Source organism: Erinaceus europaeus, chromosome 4, assembly GCF_950295315.1.
Source record: "Erinaceus europaeus chromosome 4, mEriEur2.1, whole genome shotgun sequence".
Lineage (NCBI taxonomy): Eukaryota > Metazoa > Chordata > Mammalia > Eulipotyphla > Erinaceidae > Erinaceus > Erinaceus europaeus.
In genome coordinates this window covers 43,034,962-43,056,587 of record NC_080165.1, presented here as the reverse complement: position 1 = coordinate 43,056,587, position 21,626 = coordinate 43,034,962, and the positions used below count along the sequence as shown (strand labels likewise).

At 38.8% G+C, this 21,626-nt stretch overlaps 1 long non-coding RNA gene across 1 annotated transcript in view; it reads right to left on the bottom strand.

Annotated features, from left to right (window-relative positions):
* LOC132538271 (uncharacterized) overlaps window positions 1-20,555 on the bottom strand; it is a 35,364-nt gene extending 14,809 nt beyond the window's left edge. Inside the window, exons 1-2 of the long non-coding RNA XR_009549670.1 lie at window positions 20,294-20,555; window positions 17,951-18,003 (exon numbers count right to left, since the gene is read on the bottom strand). This is a non-coding gene — a long non-coding RNA (uncharacterized LOC132538271). The remainder of the gene's footprint in view (window positions 1-17,950; window positions 18,004-20,293) is intronic.
* Between the last annotated feature and the right edge of the window lie 1,071 nt (window positions 20,556-21,626).

Here is a 21,626-nt window from a genome sequence, read left to right as displayed (position 1 = left end):
AAGCAAGTCTGCAGGTGTCTGTCTTTCTCTCCCCCCTCTGTCGTCCCCTCCTCTTTCCATTTCTCTCTGACCTATCCAACAACGATGACATCAGTAACAACAATGAAAAAAAAAAACAAGGGCAACAAAAGGGGGAAATAAATAAATAAATATTTAAAATTTTAAATATGTACTTAAAAAATTATTGTTTGGAGTGTCGGGCAGTAGCGCAGCGGGTTAAGCACACGTGGTGCAAAGTACAAGGACCAGCAGAAGAATCGCGGTTCCAGCCCCTGGCTCCCCACCTGCAGGGGCATGAGTCGTTTCACAAGCAGTGAAGTAGGTCTGTAGGTGTCTGCAGGTGTCTGTCTTTCTCTTCCCCTCTCTGTCTTCCCCTCCTCTCTCCACTTCTCTCTGTCCTATCCAACAACATCAATAACAACGAAAATAATAACTACAACAATTAAAAAACAAGGGAAACTAAAAGGGAATAAATAAATAATTTTTTAAATTATTTTTGACATAAAAGCTCTCTACCTACCTTAAACTATCTAACAATAATACTATTATTATTATTAGTCGCCACCAGGGTTAACACTGGGATTCAATACCTAAATACCACTATTCCTAGTGGAGGTATATATACATATATACATATATACATATATATATATATATATATATATATATATAGAGAGAGAGAGAGAGAGAGAGAGAGAGAAACAAAGAAGAGATGCCTGCAGTAGAGTGCCACAGTTTGAGTCTTCCTTTCTGCAGGTCAAAACTAAGGGTATGAACTTGGATCCTCAAGCATGATTATGTTGTAGGGAAAACAGGTTAGATTCATGGAAAGTCCCAGGAACACCAGTTTACTCCCTGTATACTCCAGCCATAGTACCATCTTGGAAAGAATTACAAATGGCTCCAGGATCAGGTGTGCAAAATATAAACTTTTTTATTACAAATATATGAGGTAGAAGTCATGCAGAAATACTATTAAGATGCAAAGAAAGCTTGTGGATACAGAACCCAAGAGGGCCTGCCTCTTGCATTTTTCCTTCTCATAAATCCTCTTCACACCTGGGGCTAGCTTCCCATTAGTCTGCCTCTTCTTTTTCTAGCGTTTGCCATTAGTCTGCTGAGGTCACCTGTCTTTCTTATTGGGTTACTGTTTCTCAGGTGTGGTTACTTTTCTAAAATTCCTCCTACAGTGGAAAAAAAAAAAGTGTTTCCTTTGTGCACTAAAAAAATCTATCCCGTTACTTCCCTAATGCTTACCTTTAAGTTCTTCCCCACTGGCATGGGGAAACATGATAAAACAAAACAAAGTGACCATATCCCAGCTAATAAAGCCTCCAGGCTTCCCATCCCTCAGAATTTTATGTGCTCTTTTGTGTAAGCCAGTTGAGTGTGCTCTTCTGTGTCAGCCACCAACCAGTATCTTTCTAAAGAATTTGCCCTATGACTAGTGACAAAGTTCACCTGGGAAGGTGACTACATTGCCAATCATGTATCCCAGGTTTGCATCCATGGTAGACCACAAAGAAATATTTAACACTAAGTAAAGCAATATATATATATATATATATATATATATATATATATATATATATATATATATATGGTATATATATGTGGTATATATGATATATATATATATATACCTTCCTCTCTCTCTCTCTCCTCTCTTTCTCTCTGTTTGTGTGTAAATATTGACCCAGAGTGGTGAAGCTCCAGCAGCAACAGCAACAAAAATTAATAATAAAATATTTTTGCTTATAATACTTAAAACTACTCTATTTTTTACATGGACTTTTTTTCTCTAAAAAGGAGAGGAACAACTTCATTTTCTTCTTGATAGATAAAAATTTTGCCAACACTCTCCTTCAGTTGCTAAACTGAAGTACCACCGTCACGTACTTAATTAGCTTTTATCTCTGTTCCATTTCACTGATCCATTTGTCTTTTCTCTTGCCAATACCACAGTGTCTGGGTAGCTGCGAATGATTTGAATTTTTTAAATATTCACTAAGCTTCAGATTCTCATCCTCTTCTCCATGATTTTCTTGGCTAAATATAAAGTGTGATTGGCATTCCTAAACCGCATTCTTCTTATGGCCTACTCCTGTCAAACTGAAGATAAAGTATCACACAAAATGCCTTACTTTTTAGCTGGAAAGAAGCATCATGTCACAAAGTAAGATATAAAGTCTAGAGTCTTAGAAATGAAAGTCATCATAAAAATCTCTGGGTTGATTGCCATCCATCCATTATGTAAAATTTCAAATCTTAGGTCCAAATTTATCATTTAAGCTTTAGTTCTATTAGAAAAATTGGAGAACACACAATGAGTAGGACTATGTCACTGACCACACAGCAAGTAGAGTGCTGTGAAGATTTCAGTCAAACAAAGGAGGCAGGAGGATGGCAGAAGTCAAGATCATAATGGAATTAAGTTTGGGGAGATTTTGCAAGGAGACGATTGATGAGAAAGCTACCGTGGTGTGGTTTCCACCAGTAAGTATCTCGTAAGAACTTTTGACAAGTCATTCAATTTGGACACAAATCTCTTCACATACAAAAGAAGGTGGTATCATTCCTTTGTTTTCAAATGGATGCATTGTGCCTAAAAACATTGGTCATTGAATTGCCCAAGATGATTGCAAAGCCAAGTTTAGCCTCTCATTGAATTATATTGAAGTTTTAATTACTTCTTTAATTTCTTCATATTTAAGATGGCAATACGAACTGAACCAACATATATAAAATAATTTCCATAGTGCCTGGTAAATAGCGGGTGATAAGTGTTAGTTATTACCATTGCTATTATGATGTGTTTCAATTATTGTTTCCCCTAAATTATTACTTTTTTGTTTCATAGGAAGAATAAGACTAAGGCAACTGGTATTATTAAACCTACTTTTACTTTGTTCAAAAGGACTGAACCTTAGCAGGGCTATTTATCTGACAAATGAGGTTCTTTGACTTTTGACAAGAACAACCTGAATGCCAATGAACTGAAAGATAATAAATATCACTTCCAGGTCTACTGTGTCTTTATCATTCCCAGTTGTCCACCCATGATGAAGGCCTAAAATATCCTGGACTATTATTTAGAATAATCATACTGACAGTATAATTCACCCAATGACAGGAACTCTGAACAGTCTTTGAATTTTAAATTTAACACGATGGGCTAGAATAATGCTTTGAAATTTTATGACAAGCAAAAATGCCCATATATACAGTGAAAAGACCATCAACAGCAACCACAACACATCTATAGAAATCACTGTCAATACTGGTCTACACACACACACACACACACACACACACACACACACGGAAAGATGAAAAGTAGAGACTGGGTGGTGGCACACCTGGTTGAGCCCACATGCTACAATGCATATGGACCCAGGTTCGAACACCCAGTTCCCACCTGCAGGGAAAGAGCTTCACAAATGGTGAAGCAGGGCTGCAGGTGTCTCTGTCTTCCCCCTCTCTGTCTCCCCTTCACTCTCAGTTTCTCACTGTCTCTACCCAATAAATAAATAAAGATAATAAAAATAAATAAATGAAAAGTAAAAAAACAATAGATCAGGTAGGGAGATAGCATAATAGTAGAATAAAGGACTTGCAAGCATAAGGTCATGAATTTAACACCAGGAACCTCATATACCAGAATGATATTCTGGTTTTCTCTTTCTTTCACTTAAATCTAAAAAAAACTCTCGTTAAAATACCAGAAGACAGAATCCAACCCAGTGACATACACAGGAATTGATAGCAGGTGAAGTGACTTGTCTTAACTATTCATCAATTAAGTAGTAGAACAGAAATTTGAACCCAGCCTCTAGGCCTCCCTCATCTTCATATACTCATTATTCTGCCTCTTCCTTTAGTTTTTACTTAGAATCAACCATCTCCTTCTCAGCTGCTTCATTCCAGATTGTAGTGAGCTATTTCCATAGATATAATCAATACCTATGCAGTTGTTTTTAGTTCTCATAGTATAGATACACATAGAACAGCTTGCACGTCTTTTTTTTTTTTTTTTGCTTAGATAGGTGTCCTTTTTCTTTCTACTTTTAAAGAGTCGTATACAAAAAAAATGCACAGAAAAATACTTTCAACTTTCCAACAAAAACACAGTAAGTGGTTTTACACTGATAACTTTAACTACAGTTTCCAAATATGAAATTCTACATTTTTATGTCCAAAATTTCCACTGGTCTGAACACATTCCAAAAATTCTGAGCTTTGAGAATGGTAGTCAAAACTAAAATTTTGGTTTATACTGTTTGTATTCAGTGTGACTCACTTAAACTTAAAAATAAATCCTTTCCAGTCATTGTCCCATACATACATACATACATACATACATACATACATACATACATACATAAATACATAAATGCAGTGGTCCCATACCTAACACCTGGTGTTGATAGGAGGGGACATACCTGCTTTGTTTGTGAACTTGATTTTTGCAACTCAGCTACAGACTTAGTGACATCCAGTACAGACACAGTGATGTCTAGGCTTTCTTTATGCAAGAAAGACATTCCTTTTTAATTTCTCTTTTATTTCTAATATATTTTCAGACTAAAGATAGATGCTGGTACATGTTTCAATTAATAAATAATAATGACTCAGAACTGTTCTTTCTGTCACCCATCCCATAGTTATTGCCTCTTATGGTTAGGATTTTCATCTTTGCTACCATCTGGATCTTTAGTCCTTTGATAATGGGGGGGTTGAATTATTCTTTTTGGGGGAGGATAACTTTCTTTTTTTTTAATTTATATTTATAAAAAGGAAACACTGACAAAAACCATAGGATAAAAGGGGTACAACTCCACACAATCCCCACCACCAGAACTCTGTATCCCATCCCCTCCCTGATAGCTTTCCTATTCTTTATCCCTCTGGGAGTATGGACCAGGATCATTATGGGGTGCAGAAGGTGGAAAGTCTGGTTTCTGTAATTGTTTCCCCGTTGAACATGGGTGTTGGCAAGTCGATCCATACTCCCAGCCTGTCTGTCTCTCTTTCCCAAGTGGGGCAGGGATCTGGGGAAGAGGGGCTCCAGGACACCTTGGTGGGGTCATCTGCCTAGAGAGGTCCGGTTGGCATCATGGTAGCATCTGGAACCTGGTGGCTGAAAAAAGAGTTAATTTATGAAGCCAAACAAATTGTTGACTAATCATGAACCTAAAGGCTGGAATATTGCAGATGAAGAATTTGGGTCTCTGTTTTGTAGATAACTAGTAGGCCTATTTTAGTTATATTCAAAAGGGCCCATGACTATTACTATTTTTTCCTGAGCCTGACCTCTGATATGCAGGTGTGGGAATGGGGCTGGATGAGGTTTACAGTTAGTGGTATTTATATACTTTTCCCATATTTGAAAGCTACTCTCTGCCCTAATCCAGTCAATTCTGATACCATATTCTCAGACAATATAAAAATATTGTCTACCTACATGTTAGCTATCAGATTCAGGTAAAAATTACCAAAGTCAGGAGCATACACAAAATAAGCTTTTGGGAGTAGGGCAGTAGAGCAGCGAGTTAAGCACAAATGGCACAAAGCACAAGGATCCCAGTTCAAGCCACCGGCTCCTCACCTGCAGGAGAGTCGCTTCACAAGTGGTGAAGCAGGTCTGCAGTTGTCTATCTTTCTCTCCCCCGCTGTCTTCCCCTCGTCTCTCCATTTCTCTCTGTCCTATCCAACAATGATGGCATCAATAACAACAACAATAACTACAACAATAAAAAACAAGAGCAACAAATGGAATAAATAAATAAATATTTAAAAAATAGGCTTTCTACCTCCTTCCCACCTGAAGACCCCTAATTACATCTGCTATCACTACCTTTGGGTGTCTGCTTATTAAACAAATTGTTCTGCTTTTCATCTTACCACCTTTCAGCCACCAAGCTACAGACACTACTATGATTTCATCCTGACTTCCCTAGGCAGAGGACCTCACCAATGTGTCCTGAAGTCTCACCTTCCCAGAGACCTACTCCATGAGGGAAAGATAGAAACAGGCTGGGGGTATGGATCTACCTCCCAACATCTATGTCCAGCAGGAAGGCAATTACAGAAGCCAGACCTTCCACCTTCTGCACCCCATAAAAAATTTTGGTCCACACTCCTGGAGGGATAAAGAAGCCATTCCAGTTGTGGGACACTCTGGTAGTGGAAACTGTATGGAATTGTACCCCTGTTATGTTGCAACTTGTTAACCTTTATTAAATCGCTAATAAAAATAAAATCCAAAAAGAAAAAAAATGACTCGTGATCATAAAAGTAGTAAACAAATCAATTTATTGATTTATTTTTATAAGACTTGAAAGTGACACTTCAAATTTAAATTTTAAGTACAATATATCGTACCAAATTAATGTGAATGCATGCATACTATATTAATAAGGCCCAGTCAGTATTCTTCCTTCTAATCATGAAATATTCTCTATAGAATTTCTAAAATGTCCAACTTGGACTTGAGTTCTTCTAGTGACAAAAAGTTCACTATCTCATTATTTGTCATTATTTTATTGAGTTAGCCTTTACTTTCTTTTGGTACTACCTATGAATAAAAACTGCACACAATCTTATAAAAACTTTTGTATGAGTGGTACCAAATCGGAAAACAGCATTATACCTAATGATAAAAATTCAATGGGTCTACTTAAACTAATTTGTTATAATGTCTTAGAAGATCAGAGTGAGATCTACAACACTCAACAAAACTTCAAAAATGCCCACAAAGATCCACCAAATACTTTATTCACCCTAGAATGTGACATCTCTGATTTGTTTTGCTCTATGGTTATAGTTTCCAGTATCTTTTCATAGATCATATTCTTTTTCCATTATTTTGGCAGAATAATATATAGGTAGATAAATAGATAGCTAGATATAGATGATGATGATAAATAATGAGATAGATAAGTAGATACATAGGTAGATAGATTCCTATTAGGTAAATAATTGCTCAATGAAAGTGATACTTTTAAAGTTACCTAAAATGTAATCAGTAATTGCTTATACAGTTGTAATTAAATTATGTGTGATGATTAATTTTGCATGTCAAAGTGTTGCATGTCAAAAGAGTTGGACCATGATTCCCGGATAGATAACTGAACATAAGTCTGAATATTTCACTGAGGGTATTTTGGGATAAGATGTATAGTTAATCAGTGAAAAATGAATAAAGCAGTTTGCCTCCCTAACACAGGTGGGCCTCATCTAATCAGTTGAAGGTCTGAATAAATCAAAAGCTTGATTTCCCCTGAGCAAAATTAATATTCTACCAACATATTAAGATTAGGCTACAACTGTAACAGCGGATTGCCTTTGGCCACATAGTACAACTCTTTCCCGAATCTCCAGTCCTCTTCCATCAGAGGGAAGGACTTGCCAACCTTCACAGTCACATGAGTCAGTTCCTTATAAATTTGCCTCCCCAATCTCTCTCACTGTCTTCCTATTCTTGCTTTACTCCTCTTTCTTTTTGTTCTGTCTTTTTCCAATTGGTTCTATTTTTCTGGAGAGCCCTGACTCATTCAACTATGAGTTAGTTCCAAATCCAGATGGTGCTAGTAACAAAAAAATGACTAAAACAGAGGGTCTGCCGTCAGAAGCCCAAGGTCCAGTGGAAGAACAGATAAAGCATTTGGTAGAGTCAGTGTTGCAAGTACTACTCTGGCAAGTGATAATGATCCCAAGAAGGATTAGTCAGTTTGGGTGGTAGAAAATTAGGTTACCTAGAGAAAAAAAGCAACTTAATTTCTGTTCCTTTCCTCCTTTTTGTTAGAGGGCAAAAGAAGCAGTTATCTTTAATGCCTGGAACCCATACTTCAAAACCTAGATTCACCTGTCATGTTTTGAGCTTCTCTCCTACCTGTCCATAAGAACACCGTATATGATGACAATGGGACCCAACTACTGAACCCAGAGGATTTTATCACATAAGAGCACTTCTATAAATACCAAGCCAGAGTAAAGTGAATGAACCACTGAATACATTCCTTTTTCTGTTCTGTTTTTATTCAAAGGTAGTTCAAAAATTGTATTAACTGCCACATACTTATATTTATAGAAATCCATTTCATAATAAATCCATGCTATATTTATGAAGTTCATTTTTTAAATGTATACATATAGAAATTGTTATAGGAACAATTTATTAATTTTTGAATGGAGACAAATGACATATTTATTCATTACTTTTTTACTTTATGAAAGATTCAAAATGAAAAACTATCAATTTTCTTTTGTCATAATGCTCTTATAAAAAATCTACATGTATGTTAGATGTAAAATGTACACATCCCATGTGCTTTCATAGGTTACTAATTACAACATCCTATACCTTTCGTTTTATTTTATTTGTTTATTTTTACAAGAGCATGGCTCAGCTCTTGTAAAAATAAACAAATAAAATAAAATAAATAGGGGTTTGAACCTGCTAACCTCAGAACCTGAGTAATAAAAGTCTTTTCTGAACCACCATGCTATGCCTTCACATCTCTAGAGACAATTTTGCTTAAAAGTCTCTTTTCAGTCTCCACAATACACACGTTTACCCAAATGAATATTAAGTTTAGTTTGGCAGTCCTGGGATTTGAGGCAGAGTGACAAAATTGAAATGAAATATCTGAAATGAATTGAGGTAGTATCATAAAAGCAGAAGTCTGAAATGAGTGCAGCCCAGAATGTTCCCAGCTATTGCCATAGACTGTGAGCTTAGAGTAACAGGGACTTAAGAGGTTACATAGGCTCCTGTGCTAAATGTGCATATATATGGGCCCAGGGTCAGATCAGCGGTATAAACACTTAATTGTATTTATAGACTTTCTTATAGTTTGGAAGTTACTCTCTGCCATAATCCAGCTTTCTAGCCTTATTCTCAATTCTGATACCTCTTTCTAGACAATATTTTAGTCCACCTTCATGTTAGCTATCACACTCAAGCAAAAATTATTAAAATCATGGGCCCCTAGGAACATACATAAAATAGACTTCTTAACTTCTTTTACCCTAAGATCTTTATTCTCATCTGCTCTATTCATACTCTTTGGTTACTGTTTACTAAACATTTTGTCCTGCTTTCTATCTTACTGCCTTTCAGTAACCAAGTTGCAGATGCTACTATAATTCCATTCTGACTTGCCTGGGCAGAAGACCTCACCACTGTGTACCAGGACCTCACCTCCCCAGAACCCTACCCCAAGAGGGAGAGACAGAAACAGGCTAGTGTTATGGATCGACTTGCCAGTGTTCATGTCCAGCAAAGATGCAATTACAGAAGCCAGACCTTCCACCTTCTATACCCCATAATGTCCCTTGGTCCATAATTCCAGAGGAATAAAGAATAGGAAAGCTATCAGGGGAGGAGATGGGATACAGAGCCCTGGTAGTGGGAATTGTGTGGAGTTGTACCCTCTTATCCTATGGTTTTGTGTTGGATAGTATGCCAGCTCCCCCTGGCTTCTGCTTAACCATATGCCTATATAGGGATAGATTTAATCCCATTCAAAGCTTTGGTCTATTTACATAAATCACTTTTACATTTACATAAAGCACCACACTCCCTCCAGGGCATTGGTGGTTTAGTGGTAGAATTCTCACCTGCTCCACCCCCTCTCCTTGTCACACCCTGATCCTCTCCTTGTCACACCCTGATCTTCCACCAGTCACTTTTTGCTCCACCCTCTCTATATCACATCCTGTTTCCACCCTACTTGGAGAGTATAAAAACAGCTGCTCTTCTAATTAAAGACACTTGGAAATTGCTTTCCAGCTCCGAGAGTTCCAGAGTGTATCTCCTGCGAAGTTAGTGTGGCACGAGTTCCTGATCCCTCTCCCACGCAGCAGCCTAGATTGGCTCCAGTTGAGTTCTCTCCAACCCAGAGAGCACTAGCTCGGGAAGAAGCACCCTCAGGCTATCCCGGCAGTTTTGTAAATGTTTCCTTTTTATAAATCAAAATTAATTAATTAATTAATTAATTAATTAATTAATTAAACTGCTTTTAGTTTCCCTTTCAGATCTTCTTAGTCAACTTCTGTTGATGAGTGGGATCATCCCATACTCATCTTTATCTTTCTGACTTAGCTCACTTAACATAATTCCTTCTAGCTCTGTCCAAGATGGGTCAGAGAAGGTGGGTTCATTGTTCTTGACAGCTGCATAGTATTCCATTGTGTATATATACCACAGCTTTCTCAGCCACTCATCTGTTGTTGGGCACCTGGGTTGCTTCCAGGTTTTAGCTATTATGAATTGTGCTGCTATGAACATAGGAGTACACACCTCTTTTTGGTTGGGTGTTATGGAGTCCTTGGGATATAACCCCAGGAGAAGAATTACTGGATCATATGGAAGGTCCATGTCTAGCCTTCTGAGAGTTTTCCAGACTGCTCTCCACAGAGGCTGGACCAATTTACATTCCCACCAGCAATGTAAAAGGGTTCCTCTGTCCCCACATCCTCTCCAGCATTTGTTGCTGCTGTCCTTTTTTTTTTTTTTTTAATTTTTTTTTTTTTAAGACTTATTTATTTCCTTTTTGTTGCCCTTGTTGTTTCCATTGTTGTTGTAGTTATTGTTATTGATGAGGTTGTTGTTTTTGTTGGATAGGACAGAAAGAAATGGAGAGAGGAGGGGAAGACAGAGAGGGGGAGAGAAAGATAGACACCTGCAGACCTGCTTCACCGCTTGTGAAGCGACTCCCCTGCAGGTGGGGAGCCGGGGGCTGGAACCAGCTGCTGTCCTTTTTGATGTATGCCATTCTTACAGGAGTGAGGTGGTATCTTAGTGTTGTCTTAATTTGCATTTCTTTGACAATCAGTGACCTAGAGCAGTTTTTCATATGTTTGTTAGCCTTTTGGATCTCCTCTGACCACTTAGGAAGAAAGTTAGGCAACTGTAAGGGACAAGACCTTATACAAAAAGGCAGGGAGAAAACAAATTAGGAAATCTTTGCATTGTAGACAACAACCTGAAAACTAGAACATGATCATCTGCAAGATTTACAAGTATCAGAGCATTCCTGATCATGATCAGAGTAGTGAACGTTGTACACGGGATGAAAGATTAAATGGATTGTTGTAGCTAGAAAAGAAAATGCAGGGAAATGGCATAAAACTAGTCTTGAGGCACCTAAGGAGATAAGTATCTATTTACAGACTGGAAAAAAAAAGGGGGGATTAAAAAGAAATAAATATATCCTGAAGTGTGAGACATTAGGATTGCCAATCAGAAAACCTAATTTCATCAGTACTTGGTCATTTGAAACCTGTTTGGGTTGGTCCTTTGGTTTTGTTTATTTTGATGATAGAATTTTGAAAATCACCCAAGGGGAAAAAGAAGACTGGGTGACATATGCTCAAAGACATTAAAATTAATGTGAATTGAAAGTAATGTCGTAACTAGTGACCCAGTCGGGGCTTAATACCACACTCTGACGGATGAGGCAGACTGGCATAGTGGAGAGGGACATTAGAGATAAGAAAATTCCAACATATTCTTGTGTCTAAGCTAGTAGTACATTTACATGGGAAGCTTTGGAGGCAATCTCCACCTTGCCTTCCAGCACTCATGGTGCCCATCTTCCACTTATGCAAGAACAGGTGAAGTATATTTCATGTGAAAGTAGATTTTCCACTGCTTGAATGTGTCCAGGAGGTGGCTAGGTGCTCAGAAAACAGTCCAGACTTGGATCAGACAGATCTAGTCGCAGATCCTTGCTCTTCTTCTTTTTTTTTTAATTTAAAAAAGGAGATATTAACATAAGCGGAGGATAAGAGGGGTAAAACTCCACACAATTCCCACCACCAGATCTCCGTATCCCATCCCCTCCCCTGATAGCTTTCCAATACTTTAACCCTCTAGGAGTATAGACCCAAGGTCATTGTGAGATGCAGAAGGTAGAAGGTCTGGCTTCTGTAATTGCTTCCCTGCTGAACATGGGCATTGACTTGTCCATCCATACTCCCAGTCTGCCTCTCTCTTTCCCTAGTAGGGTGGATCTCTGGGGAAGTAGAGATCCAGGACACATTGGTGGGGTCATCTGTCCAGGGAAGTCTGGTTGGCATCATGCTGGCATCTGGAACCTGGTGGCTGAAAAGAGAGTTAACATACAAAGCCAAACAAATTGTTGACCAGTCATGGACCCATGGGCTGGAATAGTACAGATGAAGTATTGGGGGGTACTCACTGCAGACTACTGTGTACTTTTGCTTTCAGGTATATATTTTGCCCTATTTTATGGATATGTGTGAACATATGCTCTATCTCATGGGACCTGGTCTATATCTAGGTTTCGGGACATTGTTAGGAAGTGAACCGCCTAGAATGGAATTAGAGAATACTACGAAAGGAAAGGTATCACCTTAGTAATGAAGCCGAAGGGTTGTCATTCCATACCTGAAATCTCTGGACACAGTCTGAATTGAATCATGCTGATACTTGTTGCCTTGATTAGGTTGGGATCAACAGATACAATATTGTTTGGTATGAATTGAAAGAAGCATGCAGGTAAGTGCTCCCCACCCTAAGGTTCCAAGACTGGGGGAAATATAGACTCCATAGTGGAAATGTTAGGTTCCTGCTGTCTTAGGGTTCAAGAAGACAATAGTTATTGTTATAATCATATTATTTGGTAATTGGGTTAACTTTGAAAAACCACTTTGTTAGGATTTGCTGTATAATACCCAACCTCACCATAATTTATGGCCTTTGACATTATTTGTATATAGCTGTGCCATCGGTTGCTTCTGTTCTCCCTGGTCTAGGCTTTTGAGAGAGTCACCATATCAAAGACTCAGCCTATGTATTAAAAAGACTCAGTCTGTGCTTTAAAAAGTTTGAGACATACAATCTATTTTCCCCTCTCCTATTAATTAACTAGTGATTTATATGACTACAAATTAGTAGGAGTGTACATAAACACCATTCCCACCACCAAAAGACTATGTCCCATCCCACCTACCCACCCCCACCCTCCTGCCACCCTGGAAAGCTGAATATCCACCCTCCCTCTCACCCCAGGGTTTCTACTTTGGTCCCCTACTCCAGATTTAGTGAAATCCTGCTTTTAGTTCCTCTTTCTGTTCTTCTTTCTCAACTTCTGTTAATGAGTGGGTCATCCAATACTCATCTTTATCTTTCTGACTTAGCTCACTTAACATAATTCCTTCTAGCTCTGTCCAAGATGGGTCAGAGAAGGTGGGTTCATTGTTCTTAATAGCTGCATAGTATTCCATTGTGTATACATACTACAGCTTTCTCAGCCACTCATCTGTTGTTGGGCACCTGGGTTGCTTCCAGGTTTTAGCTATTACAAATCATGCTGCTATGAACGTAGATGTACACCTGCTCTTCCTTTTGGTTGAATGGCTTTGATAAGTTAGTATAACTTCTCTGGGCCCCATTCTCCTCAATTTTAAAATGGGAAGGCAACACTAACCTTGTTAGCATGTGAGAACTGCATGAGACTAAACATAGAAGTCGGCCATTTAGAGTGCACTCACATTAACAACCTCTCCTTATCCTTTCCCAAACTCTTTTAAGTCGCCCTTGGGGTCATCATGGTATGGGAAACTGTTCAAGTAGAAAGCAGTGTCTCTTAGTATCTTCATTTGAATCTTGAAAGTAGGAGTCAAATATCTGACTACTACTTTGTCAAACAAGGGAAATGTGGGGGAAGGGTCAATATTTCTTTTCTTTATTTATAAAATGGAAATATTTACAAGACCATAGGATAAAAAGAGTACAATAATTCCACACAATCCCTACCACCAGAAATCCATATCTCATCCCATTCCCTGAAAGTTTTCCTATTCTCTGGCCCTCTGGAAGCATGGATTTAGGATTATTATGGGGTACAGAAGGTAGAAGGTCTGGTTTCTGTAATTGCTTCTCCGCTGAACATGGGTGTTAGCAGATCAGGGATCAATATTTCTTACTAAAGGCAATAATTCATGCAAAGTAGATGAGATTAGAGAGAGAGTCATTTAGAATCTCTTTTTTGGTTTAAAACAATGACCCACTGGCATTAAAAACTACTTATTCCAGAAGAAAATGGCTTCACTTAATTTCTAAGCTGCCCACCTGGAGTATCAGAAGTAATTGACAGAAAGTGAGTCTAGAAATTTATTTCACCTGTCCTTGGGTATACATGGGAGGTTGCTCAATTTCAGCTTCACAGCCATCTTTGCCCCTAAACATGTTTTTGTGAGTTTTCACATAAAACCAGGAAACTTAATCATGGATATAGGTACTTTCATAACATAATTTTACAGATGAGCCATAGCAATACTTAAGCTGCTTACCCATACCTGGTATCTCTCTCTAAATAAGTCTTTTGTATCTACCACTGTCTGTCACAGCTATCTCTAAAGCTGGTTTGCTGGTTCCTCCAGTCTAGATGTTCACTAAATCTTTTTTTTAAAGACAGGTGTCATTTAAATTTTTTTCTTTTATTTGATAGGATAGAGTAAATGGAAATGGGAGAAGGAAGGTAGAGGAGAGAGAGAGTGTGTGTGTCGCCTGTAGCACAGCTTCACACCTTGTGAAGTGTGAAGCCCACCCCCCCACCTGTGGGGACTGAGTGCGTGAACCCAGGTCCTTGTGCACAGTAATATGAGTACTCAACCAGGTGCACCACTGCCCAGCCCCTATTTTTAAAATCTTAGTAAATTTATTCCTCCTGTCAGGTGGTAGTGCACTCAGTTAAGTGTTCACCACCTGGTGTAAACCAGGTTAGAGAAGGATACTGACAAGGACCCAGGATGGAGCTCCCACTCCCTCATCATCAGGGACACGCTTCACAAGCAGTGAAGAAGGTTTGCAGTGTCTTTCTCTCCCATTATCTCTCAATTTCTCTCTGTCCTATCTAATGAAAAGAAAAAAAAAAAAAGCTGCAAGAAGCAGTAGATTCATAGTGCCAGCCAGCACTGAGCCCCAGCAACCGTAGGCAAAAGAAAGCGTAAAGTTGATTCCTCAGTCAGGTAAGAATTTCACATACCTTCTGAGTTGAGGTCCCTTTCTAAATGGAATTTTATACTTTTGCTTCTGTGGTTAACACTAAATAGGACAAAATACATTTACATAATCTCAAAAGTATCTAAGTCTAGTTTATATTAATGTGCACTCAGTCTGTGAAAAACATACGGTGTATATGGGAGTCTCAGCTTTCCTTGCAGCAATTTTGAATTTTCCTGAGGGACTGTTTCTATTGGCCAACAACCCAACATAAAGTACAAATAATGGTGAAATTACTATACATTCTCTAAAAATATAGTGTGTAATCAGCAGAAATGAATATTCCTGACAGTATGTGTCTTCAAACAGCATGGTCTCCATTGAAGTGTCTGAAGTATTTAACAACAGTGCTCTGGGTATGGGGAATAGTATTAATACTGCCTCTTTCTTTGCATTGCGAGTATTGCATATGTTTTTAGGTTAATGGACATAGAAAGCTTTTTTAAAAAATTAAATATGATTCATTATATTTTCCCCTATCCGAAGTGTCTGCAAAATACTCTCACCCCAACCCAGGTCTTTTGTTGTTATCCTACAGCAGGATCCCAAAGCTCCCCCCTCTTCTTCTCCTCCTTTCCCAGAGTCCTTTACTTTGGTGCAGTTCACCACACCCAGCCTATTTTTGTGTTTCCTTTTCTGTCCTTGTTTCTTTTTTACTTTTTTCTGTATTAGGAAGAATTAATGGTCTACAGTCAACAGTAAAATATAGTAGTTGGTACATGTGTAACATTTCTCATTTTTTAAAAAATTATTTTATTTATTTATGAATGAGAGGAATAGGAAAGAACCAGAGAGCACTCTGGTATATGTGCTGCTGGGGATTGAACTCAGGACCTCATGTTTGAAAATCCAACACTTTATCTACTGTGCCACCTGTCAGACCACTTAGTTAATCTCTTTATTTTTTTTTACCACTCTGATAAACTTTACCACTCCTGATAAATTATCAGTAGATTCACAGTGATGTTAACCTGACATGAGCTCAGTGTCTCAACCTGGTTTCAATTTGACTCATAGTATCAGTGTTTCTAGGCAGCCTGATTTGGTTTAGATGTTTATTTTAAATTTGGTTCTTTAGAGCACTGTGGGATGAACATTTTTCCCCCAAAGGAAATAAATAATGTTAGTTTCAAGGGACTTCACACTTTCCAGTAAAGCATTCTCTAGAATACAAGAGATGATAAGGTAAGGTTACATTTTGTAGACCTCTTTCCTTGCCTCTCTGGAAAGACATTGTGAGATATGCTTTACATATACTCTCTCCTAAGATTACAAAATCCTAGGTGACCTGGCACCAGTGTGTTTCTCTCCTGAATTTTCCAGCAAATCCTGCCTTGCTCTCTGTGATCCAGCCATACTTGTCTTCAGTCATCCCATTGTGCATACAATGCTCCCTCCTACCTCAGGGCCACTGCACATACTTCTCCCTTTATCTGCAATGTCCTTTCTTCTTCTGTTTCATGCTGGTAATTTCATGTTTCATGTCCTCCAGGAAGTTTTCTCTGAACTCCTTGGTGAGGGTTCTGTTTATTTGTCTGAGTGCTGTGACCAAGTCATGTTCACATGGAGAAAACTTACTGAGGAGTATTTGTCAAATATGCACACTTTCTAAACATTTATTATTTTGTTCAGATTCTGAGAAAACTGTTCTGGGAATTAACCTTACCCTGTTTCTCAACTAGGAGTACTGTGACTTAAATATCAGGATCAGAAGTCAGTTGTATTTTTTTTCTCTCCCTCCTTCCTTATTTTCTCTCATATTTCACTATTTTTCTCTGTAGAAACATGTTCTTGAATGCATGCACACAGTGTTCTCTCAATCGCTCATTATGATCACCTATTTGATAAATGTATCCAAATTTAGCACCGCTTGTGCCAGTTCAGATTTGCCAAAACTCAGGATATTATTTTTCTCTTTTATAAAAGGCATTTCTTGCAAAAATTTAAGTAACTCACTTTCTTTCCTCACTTCTCCTAGTCCCTCCACACACACACATACACACACACACACATACACACACACACACACACACACACACACACACACACACACTCCATCAAAAACCAGCAACTAGGTAGATAATTCTAAAATGTCAGTTCTCCTATGCTGTATAATGAATGTATCCCTCCCAGTTTCACATGTTGAAGGCCTCCCTCCCACAGTGATTACATCTGGAGGTGGGGCCCCCAGGAAATAATTAGATTTAGATGTTATCATGAGGTGTCCCTATGGAGAAAAAAGAAGGGGGGGAGAGAGCTCAAAACTACACACACACACACACACACACACACACACACACACACACACACACACACACACACCACTCTGCCAGATGAGGACACAGTGAGAAATCAGTCATCAACAAACCAGAAATGTTCTCACCAGCAGTTTTCAGATCTATTTTCTAGTACCACTTCTAGTGCCAAAGACATCCCCTTTCTGAAATCTTCAATGACTTTCCATTTTTCTTAGAATATATTTCAAGTCCTTTGTCACATCTGACAAATTCTGTGAGAATTGGCCCTTGCTTCCATCTCCAGTTTCATTTCATGGTACCGCCCCCACCCCCACAGTCCTCCTACTCTTGTCTCCTTCTTCCTCACTGGTCTCCGGGTCTTATTATTTACTCTGTCTGAACCTTAGAACTTGATATAATGGCCACATTCTTTCCTTCTAGTCACAACACAGAAGGTATATCAGTCATAACTTCCTTAGTCACTCCTAAATGTCTATCCCATAATGCAGTGTTATTACTATTTTTAAGCAGAAAGATAAAGAGAGAGAGAGAGCACAGTAGTAAAGTTTTCTTCAACTCATTGGGGATCAGGCTCAAACTTAAGTTGCACACATGCAAAGTATCCAAATGAGCTATTTCACCAACACTCCAGTGTTATTTTCTGAACAGCACTCACCACTAGTTGACATTTTCCTTTCCTTTCCTTTTTTCCTCCAATTTTATCAGGATCTAATAAAAAAACAGAAATTGTAATTGTATATATTGAGATGATATGATTTGATGTATTGATATTTACCTTGTTGTCTATTTGTGTTGTGCATGCCTCTTCTGGTGAAATGGTAGCTAAGACCTTCTTTGTCTTACACCCTCCACCAAGTGTCCTTCTGATCTAGAGATGCATCTAGCCTACAATAGCTACATGGCTAAAATTTACTGAAATAACAAGTGACTGATTAAATATCATGCATCAGGGGAAGTGACTCATTCAGCAGAATGAGAGATTTTCATGAGTGAGGCCTCAGGTTCATTTCCTGGTAACACATATGACCAAGCAGTGCTCCATTCTAGTTGTTTTCCTTTTTACTTTCTCCCCCTCTCCCCCCCCTCACACACACACACACACACACACACACACACGTGCACACACATGCACAAGAAAATAAGTAAGTCTCAAAAGCTAAAAATGTAATCATTCCCACTTTATTATTCCCTCTGCTTTTTCTCTGTAATCAAATCCCACCCCCACCCCCCACCCCCCGTGCCCACTTTTCCAAATGATGCCTTATGTCTCAGTTTATGTTCTAATATCTACCCTTCCCAGTCCCTCCCAATCCTGGTCTTTGTCTCACTCCTGCTAGCTCTACCCAAGGGTCCTCCCTCCTATTCTCAGCCCCCAGAGAACTAACTCCTGCCAGCAAAGGTACACAGGGCCCTCCACAACTTCCTGTACATTGCACCCCACCCATCAGTCCCACCCCTTCCTAACGCCCACCACCTGCCTGTGCTTCCACATGCCACCTGCCTTAGTATCCCTCCACAGCAGAACCCCACCCACCAGCCTGCAGGCTCCTCACAGCCTGGCATCAATTGGGTGTGACTGGAAGTCTGATCTGTTGAGTTCTGATTCTGGGGACTAGGAGGTCCAAGTGGGGTCAAGTCCAAACCCAGGTTCATGTGTTTAATGTGATAACCCTCACCCTCCCCCAAATTCCTTTTTTGCTCACTGTCACTTCCATCACAAAAGCTCCATCTTTTCTTCTGGACTGTGACAAAAGCCCACTCACAGGCTTGACTTTTCCTGTTATCTACTTTTTCTCAGTCATTATTGTCTTATTTAATTACTAAAAGAGATAAGCTATTAAAAATGTTACTGATTGGTGGTGAGTAGAGTGATACACCCATTATAATAATCCAGTGACAAAAAATAGAATTTGTTTAAAAATAAATTTTAGGGTAAAGGGGTAACTCAGCCTGTTAGAGTACAGAACTCACATGCTTGAGGCCCAAGAGGTTGCAGGTTCTGTTCCTCTGATTGCAGAGAGGAACAGTGCTCTGATCTTCTCTCTCCTTTCCTCTCTCATTCTCTCTCATAATAAAGTAACGAATCTTTAAAAAAAAATATTTGGGGCAGTGGCATACCTGGTCAAGTACACAGGTTACCATGGGCAAGGATGCAGGTTTGAGTCCCTGATCCCCACCTTCAGGAAGAGAAGCTTCACAAGTTTTACAGAAGTAGTGTAGGCATCTCTCTGTCCCCTCCCTCTCTATCTTCCCCACCCCTCTCAATTTCTCTCTATCACACCAAATAAAGAAAAAAGGAGGGGCGGTTCAGAAGGTGGCACAGTGGATAAGGCATTGGACTTTCAAGCATGAGGTCCTGAGTTCAATCCCCGGCAGCACATGTACCAGAGTAATGTCTGGTTCTTTCTCTCCTCCTTTCTCATTAATAAATAAAATATTAAAAGAAAAAAGGAGGGGAAAAAATGACCATCAGGAGCAACGGATTCAACATGCAGGCACAGAGCCCCAGTGATAACCCTGGTGGCAAATAAATAATATAAAAACATTTTATTTTCATTTTATTAAACACATAGTTTGTGTACTGTAAGTCAAACTGGAAAGATTACAATCCAAGTGGTGCCCCCTTGCCTCTGTAGGCCTTATACTCTGGGAGGAGGGATGAAACAAGTGTATTAGGAGTTGGTTTACAAGATGATGGCAAGGTGGTACAACAGAAGAGAAGTGCAAACATGATAAAAACAGAAGCTAAAGAGATCCCAGAGAGGATGATAGATCAGCACATAACTTCCAGCATAGTAAAACATGCCTAGTTCTTGCCTAAAGTATCTGCTCAATTAACACATCTGGGATGATTACATGACACCTCTTCTTTTACATAAGAGGAAACTGAGACTCTCAATTTGTAAGATTTGTAAAAACTCATAAACTGATGAGTGTGTGATCAGAGTGCACATCTGCCTCCCTGCCAGGTGTCTTTTATCTACACAGCACGACTGACCTCAGTCTTCTCTTCTTCCAGCTAATGAGGCCAATCTGTTTTCATCTTTCCTTTGGTGCAATTCTTTGTATAGCTTCTTAAACTACTTCTATAATGGGGCGCCTTTGGCATGAAAATAAACTTTTCCCATGTTCAAAAAGTTGTTTATCAAAACACAAAGCATGTTGGTTTTTTTTTTTTTTTTTAGAATGCTGTATTGGACTATTACATATAAAATCAACATCACCATCTACACTGTCACCTCGTCGCAAAGAACTTACATACTTTAATGTCTGTCCTTCCATGGAGTTTTCCTCTTTCAGCATTTTATTTTAATGTAGTATTTTTCAAATGTGGCATTTTTTTTAAAAAAAAGTTTCATATCTCTGCAACATACTATTTGATATATATTGTGAGCTTTCAAAGCACACACAAATATGTTTGTGTGCTATTTGTTTTGTTATGGTAAAATAGACATGACATGAAATTTATCATTTTAAGCATTTTCAAGTGAACAATGAATCCAGTACACTGACAATTTTGTACAATCATTACTACCACCATCTCCAGAACTGTCTCATTTTCACAGAAATACACGCATTAAAAAATAATTCTCAATTCCTTGTTTTCCTACTCCTTACAACTATGCTTCTACCTTTCTTCCATTAGTGCCAAAGAATAAGCATAAGGTCTTGAACATGTGGGATATTTCTAAGTGATTCTTCTATATACTTTATAAGAGTAAAAGGGAGAGTGAGAGAAGGTTAAAGGAACAGCCAGACAAGAACATCAACCCCACCCCCATTCATGGTGTCTACTTGGTGTTGTCAATAGTGCTCCCATGTGGTACTGGGGATTGAACACAGGTCTCATGCATAGTAAGATGTGTGCTTCATTCACTGAGCTACTGTCCACATTCTCTATTTTCTGCTTTTATGAATTGGACTAAACTTTCTAAAGATAAAGATAGAAAGAGGGTAGTGACCTCTCTCTGGATGAGAAGAGACTTCTATTGTTAGATCTTGAACCCTGTCCTCTCGGTAAGGCCAGGACAATAGTCCCCAGAGAAGGGACGTGATTTTTGATCTCAGCATAAAGGCCATGAGTAAGGTCACAAGAGTTTACAAAGAAACATTTAAGTTGAGGATCTGGCATCATTTCATGCCTTTTTAAACTCATGCCCTAGAAATTCTTTAGTATCTTGGAGAAATCAGAGACTGGGGAACAGAAGAGGATACCGAAGGATTTAAATACATTTCCAGGGCCTGTATGGACAAGCAGAGGGACATACAGACACACAGGCATCTTGTCAAGGGAAGCATTTGGGCTCCTTTCATTGAATGGTCAAAGCTAG